The following is a 7500-nucleotide window of genomic DNA, read 5'->3' on the forward strand; positions in this document are numbered from 1 at the left end:
TAACGCTGCAGGACAGCTCCGTACCTGGCCGCTTTTTCATATATGTCTGTATCGGGAGTGTTCAACACCATCGTAATGGCTTTATCCAGCTCATTTCAGCAGTCTGTCTAACAGAATCCCGGGCGGGTATGTTTTAAGGCATCGAGTTGATGTTGAGGAACTAGATACATCTGTGTGCGTATGATCCATTATAATCACCCTCTTGAGAACAGGGCTGTAAACAGCGTATGGCCACAGACAGCAGGGGTAGAAGAAATCCACCAGTCTGATTGATTAGTCTTTTCTTTCTAGATATTAGTACATTTTTATTGGCGAGTATTCTGAGGTCCTTCTTTCGTCTACGCAATTTCGTATGCTGGCGTGGAGTCAGAGGTATTTGCCTTGTAAAATGTTCAAGGCTATTTCACACAGAGAGTTGATAAGTCGGTGTTGGCTGTCCTGAGGATAACTTTACGTTGGGCCGGAGGCGCGCTATATAGTTGCTTAGACGCTCGCGATTTCTACTTATACGTGAGGACATGGTCTTTGGGCTAATCACTTTGGCTCTCTGAGTGTATACAACATGCCGGTCTGACAATATATCTGTTCTAAGTCTCATGTTGTCTGGGGTCATGGCTTTAAAGTCTACAAGTAGATAGCCGTAAGGCATGTCGGTAGCATCGTTAAAGGCTTCTAGAAAATATTTTGTCTTGCATGGAAACATCTGTTTGGCTATCAGCATAATCTGATATTTGTCACGGGGGTTCTTAAACAAAACCATGTAATTGGTATTTAGACTAATTGTACGGCTGGTTTTACCCTGCATAAATAAATTCTGGACCAGATACATACAACTGAGATTACGATGGTGTACATATTTGGTAAAAACGTACTGAACCTCTATATTATTGCATGCATCGTTCATCAAGTCGTCAATAATGAGCAGATTTCTAGTATGGACTGGTAAGATTGCATCATCACATAGAGATTTGGGGATCCCTTCTATAAAGTGAATGTTCCTTATTTTAAGTAAATCATCATATATGGGCTGCCAGCATGAATAAACATATACTATATTCTCAATCTTTTCTGAGAATAACCGATCCATATTTTCAATGACTGTTTTAACAAAGTAGGTTTTGCCGCTGTTTGAAGGTCCCGATACTACCATGCTGAACGGTGTTGAAGTCTAGGGTCGAACGTTGTGTGTACAGCAGCCATCTCTGCGGTCTGTGTGCATCCCTCTGATGGACGGAAGTATTGTGACCATAGAACCGTGAAACATTTGACAGTTAACATTCTTTATTAACACCAACATGATTATTAGCACAGTCATTCATCATTAATACATGATGCATAAAAAAAAAAATGATTAAAATAAAAAAGATGAAAGAAGAGAACATGGATCATTTGAAAACAATAAAAAACAAAATAGTTAATAACATGAACATGAAACCATCTTAACACAATATGCATATCCCCCATCAGAAATATAGAATGAATAAAAACATGGATCATTTTGAAAACGATATGTAAAAAGAAGAGAAGAAAAAACATGGATCATGTGAAAAAGAGAAAAACAATAAACAAAATGGTTAATAACCTTAAGGAAGCGTGGTGTAGTCGGGGAAGACCCTGCGCTTGTTGTAAACCACCCTAAGCCGTTTAACTACGTAGCGTTTTTAAGCAGAAACCTAGTCTTATCTCGCTGGATGGTATCTACAGTGGTGGTGATGTCGAGGGTTTGAGGCCGATGGCTGACAAAATCATCCAATAGACATTTCAGGGTCTGCTGGGTGACCACTTTAGCATTTGCTGCATTTAAAGTCACCCCTTTGCATTTGACGACAGACTTGTGGTGACGGGTGTGGTATGCATAGCTTTTAGGACCTGTGAGACCTATTCGCTAATGTAATCCTCCTGTTCGGTACCATACAGATCACCATCATTTATCTCATCGGTCAAGTCGCCCAGATAAGGGCCTAAAGGGGGTACCCAATCACCCTCCTTAGAAACAAAAATGATGCTGTCTGTGTCGCAGTATAGGACACGTTCCTGTAGTTTGTCTAGAAGATCGTAGAGCATGAGCCTGGCATGGGGGCGGTAGTCACAGCCCCCACAATCACGTTGACATCCCGCGCCCTCGCGAGACGTGCATTCTACATGTTTCCATTGTACAAGGGCTACTTCATCAGAAGATAAAGCAGAAGTGACTAATGTGATAGCTAGCGCTAAACATGAGCTGAGTGAACCTTCAGGGTCAGAAATTAGCTCACAAGTGGGTAGGTCTGGGCGTAGTGGAACAGCGACCCCACAGACTGTTTAGAATCAACTTGTTGCAGTTACGCATGGCCTTTGTTCACACACATGTTGTTGTGATCCAACTGTATACCCTCCTTTTGCCAGATAGTTTTGCACATACTCTCGCTGTTTCTCCACAGTGTCCACTGTGCTGGGGTATCCTGAAGCCTCCTGTTACGCTTGAGAAACGTTTTGACATACCCTTTAAAACAGAGTCTCTGACCGTTTGGGGTAGTGCCACACCTCATGCATTTGGATTAACTCGTAACCCATTTCGACCCGCTTTTTTGTAGTTCAAAAGTCACCCAGGTGCCTGTCAGAAGCCGTTCATCGTTGCTGTGATGACCGCGTCTGTCTGATGTGAGCTCAGTGGCACATGTACCACAGAGGGGGAACATCAGCTTCCATGACACCTGTAGGGGAGCACAGGATGGTAAAGACCTCTGGGGGGCAACACGGTGCATTTGATGATGCCGAAATACCCATCAAAGGACCAAAATTCCTGAAAATGATCTGGGGGTGCTCTACAGGATAAGGACAGCGGAGCCTGTACTGTGGGGTAGAGAGAGGTAAAGGTCATAGTAGCGTATGTTCCTCACCGGGCTTCGGCCTTGTGATCATTTTGATGGCGTTGGTGCGACCCCCATAGAGAGAGTCGCGAGGATCAATCCTAGGTTGTATCTCAGAGTAGCCATGAATGCCTGCACTGCAGCATTGGTCTTTTTCAGACCAGTGCCACTCACACTCCCACATGACCACGACTCTTAACCATGATCTCTTTTGAGAGCTCTTGACTTTGAGGTGAAACTGCACCCACAATTCGCCATAGGTCTTCCTGAGGACAGGGTTCTGGTGGCCAGCGTTTGTAGCACTGTTCACACCCATGATAAAAGCATCCTGCAAATTCATAGGCTGTGTTTATAGACGGTGCATGTCCGTCTAGGAAGAATGGTCCATATTTAGCCTCTCCATGGTTGAGAGCATGCCGAATCTCCATGTATTGGGAGTGGGATAGATATTCAAGGCCACTGGATGATGCGCATGAGAACGACTTTGCTTTTTCTGATAGACACCCTCATAGGTCAGTGCCAGGGACGTTTTTCTTTCAAGAACGACTTTTTGAAGGTGGCCATGCACGCCGAAGCCAGAGTGGCATAGGACAAGGGGGTCTATAGAGGCACACTCTATGAAATTCTTTCCCTGTAGATCCTACACGCAGTGTATAGGATCCTCACGTCGTTGACACAGTAGAGACGCAGCGTTTCTGAAAGTCAAATTTTTTTGTGTCGTACAGATCGGTACCAAATAGCGAAATCTGTCTTTGATCGCTAGTCATGGAATCATATCCATAATATGAGATCTCAGGGTAGGCGCCGACATAAGACTCGTTGGCCCGTGTGTTGAATTTATGCGGAAAATTACCTTTTTGCCATATCGTCAAAATCCAACGCCGCCGGGGCATTAGCCAAACGCATGGGCAAGAAGCTAAATGAGTCGACCCATCTCTGATGGTATGCGTCAGTCACGCATCAAAATGGACTCTGCTACCCTTCATGACTAAAGAGGGGTTTAATACCCTGCTTGGCATGTAATCCAGGACGATATAGTTATCAAAGCCCGACGCGTTGTGTGCAACAAAGTATGCAACGAATACGCCCCTCTTTCTGTAGCGTTTCACAAACTCCGCTTACACACCCTAGACCTGTAGCATACCATTCTATGCCTTCAGACGTTGTAGCTGCCACACAGTTTTGCTTCGTGACGACCGTCATGCATGCGCGTTTCGAAATCATAGTATATGTATTTATTAGGCGGAGCGTCGTCATCAGAGTCATCCGATGGACCCCGGCGAACACCCCTGCGTTTCTTTTTCTTTTTCTTTTGTATGGCTGGATATAGCAATCATGTATTCCATCATCGGGCCTCGGCTCCCCACAGTTACGACACTTGCCTCGCTGCATACGTGACCATTATCGTCACCCTCCTCCTCATCCTCCTCCTCATCCGCCTCATCCCCCTCCCTCACCCAGCTCTTCTTCTTCTTCTTCCGATATGATATACTGTCTAAACACGATCGCAGTATTTTGAGCTGTTTCACAAGGTATCATGTTGTGTTTGGCCGAATGCCTCTTGTGTGTGTTGTAGCAGGACCAGCGAGCGACATATACGTCTAACAGGTCCTTGCACTCTTTATCGTGCGACCTGATAGTCTATCGCACACTGTCAGACACACATTGCAATGGATTGGGCATTGTGTAATAGAATTCCTCATGGGCCTTTGTAGCAATATTCACACACATACCCCGTACCAAAGAATGCCGTTCTGTTTCTCTATGCAATGATAGTGCCTATCATGAAGGTATACCATACTGTTTTTGGATGTGTCCCGTATGTGTCTGAACATCTCCAGCTTCCTGAATGCATCTATTATGATGAAATATCAGGATTTTAACATCTAGATGTCTCTCAAATTTGGAAACATCCGAGAAACCCACAGGGTGATCTGGGGCAAACACCAGATCACTGTGTAATTTGCGAGCCGCCTCCAATTAGTCTCTTTGACCGCTGGGTCGCCCCCGGTTACCCCCCTCATGCAGAAATGTGTCATGCATAGTGAGAAGCACAAATTGTCGTGAGTATTACTCGGGTGTGTAGAGACTTAGCTTCTTCTTGTGTATGATTTCATCATTAGGGAATGTTTATTTAACTTCAAACGCCCCCCACCCCGTTTGTTGTGACCCCAGTGACCACCAACTCTAGCACATCATCCGTCAGACCTGTGTCGTTGCTCTGTATGACTTGGCTAATATGCTCCATAAACAAATCCGCATTGTAAATCGTCACCCGTTACGAGCACCGCCTGTACATCAGAGCCAATGAAGGGCCTCTCAGCCCACGGTTTAAGACACTACCATCGGCTGCACTTTGCGAGCAGCTTGTTACGACATCCGACAGCCTCTCCCTGATCAAATCAGGGACCATCCTGTAAATTTGCAAGGGATATACTTCTCAGATCAATGGATCTGTCTAACCTCAAAGCCGTTTTTAAAACCGGGGAAATAAACTGGTATGCAACTCGTCATTATCTTCCCCCGTACAGCAGGCATCTGTGTACCATCATAAGCAGCACCATCACCAGCACCTCCATCCCCCACACCGCTACCGTCACCACTGTCATCATCGTCAACAACAACATCGCCATCATCGCCATCATCGCCACCACCATCACCACCACCCCCCACGCCACCTCACACAACACCCCACCACCAACCCACCGACCTGTAGATTCGGACTATCCTATAGGGCACCCTGCCACAGCGGGGGGTACTGCACAAAACCCTTGACCAATACCTTCATTGCCGTGTGAGAACCCGTGCGATACCTCATCTGTTGGATATGTACAGACTCTCTTGTGAACTATCCAACCAACCCACGACAGGTTAAGACAATCTCGCGGTTTTGCCCCCGACATTAAACACACCCCCCTTCGAATCTATAGGGACCACATGCCGCAGCCGGGGGGTCCTGAAAAACCCTACGCCAACCCTTCATACGTTGCGACCCACGCCGGATTACATCGATCTGGTGGATATGTATAAGACCTCTCTGTGCACCATCAACCACCCCCGACAGCGTAGTACATTCTGCGTGTTTGCCCCCCGATACAAAACCCCCTCGACTCTATAGGGACCCCGCCGCGCGGGGGGGGGTACTTGAAAACCCTCGCCACATCCATCATAATGTTGCGACCCATGCGATACATCGATCTGTGTGGATATGTATAGACTCTCTTGTGCACTATCCAACCACCCCCCGACAGCGTTAAGGTACATCTCGTGTGTTGCCCCCGCATGACAACACACCCCTTGTGTCTAAATCTCCTGACGCCTCTAGCCCCACCACGTCATCTAGACATGGTTCGTTCGAAACATTTATCTGTGCTGTCTGATATAGAGCATTAGCTATACTACGCCCCCCTGCATCAGCTGTAATTAACACCTGTCTAGTATGTCCTACGGCCGTATCGCCGGATGCATCATACCTCATGCCATCTCTTCAGTTCTAAATCCATAATGCTACCCCCACTATCAGATCTACGCCGTCTCTTGGGATTACCATCTATAGATTTGAATTTCCTTTTTCTAGGACTAATGGCGTTATGCATAGTGTACGGCTATAGTTTTTAATGCCGATAGATATAAATAAATAAAATAAAATATATATATATAAAAATTATATAAAAAAAACGTTAATTAGTCAGGTATTAAAAGAAAAAAAGTTTTATTACATGCAGTTTAAAACAAAAAAAAATACCCTCTCCACAAGATAAAAGAAAACAAAACAAAAAACAAATCAAATATTAGCATTCACCGTAAGCTTTGCTAGTGTGTCATTCATCACACCCATCTCGGTACACATTGCCCGATTGGAATTGACGTTAGCTTCGCTAGCAGATCCCAATAACCATAATTTTCGACGGGTTTTAGAAGCTCTTAACAGCGCTTCTGAGCTAATTCTCGCTATGTCCCGCGTGTTGCCACGCACAGCTGCCTCGACCGCCGAATGCTTACGTTGAAGGACCACAATTGCACGTCCATTACTGGTCTCAGCGTTTGGGACTACATCAGTCATACGATCACGCGCATTTTCTTCCCTGATAGCGATGAAAGACTGCTTCATCTGTTCTTCGAGAGCCTGATATCTATCGTCACCACGTTTACTCTGACGACCAATGGCTAAGGAGTTTACAGTCACCGTTGCAGCTAACACGGCTAATTTATCAGCAAATTCTTTACGCAATTTAGAATCTCGCACCGCTGCAAGGTATTCAGCACTAGCAATTGCGGGACCGGCTGGTAGCTGCGACCCCGCTACCTCATGAGCGATGGGACTCACGATACACGGAGGGTTGTGGATAGGGTCTTGAATGGTGTGTAGGGATCCAGATGCAGGATCTGCAGACTGGTGGTGTTGTACAGGCTCTGCACTGGTGGTAGCCTCTACGGATGTAGCTGGTGCGTCGACCCACAGAGATGGAGTGAAGTCGATATGTTCCAGCAGCGATGAATCCCAGGACGGGCCCAGGACGTCGTCAAGACCAGCCCAATCATTCAGCCCTGCTAGTGACGCACACTGGGGATCTCCATGGGCTAATTTGTAATAGAAAAAAGAAAAGAAATCAGTATCATTCCCATCACACTCTATAGAATATACACATGC

The sequence above is a fragment of the Gadus chalcogrammus genome, chromosome 23, assembly GCF_026213295.1.
Source record: "Gadus chalcogrammus isolate NIFS_2021 chromosome 23, NIFS_Gcha_1.0, whole genome shotgun sequence".
Taxonomy (NCBI): Eukaryota; Metazoa; Chordata; class Actinopteri; order Gadiformes; family Gadidae; genus Gadus; species Gadus chalcogrammus.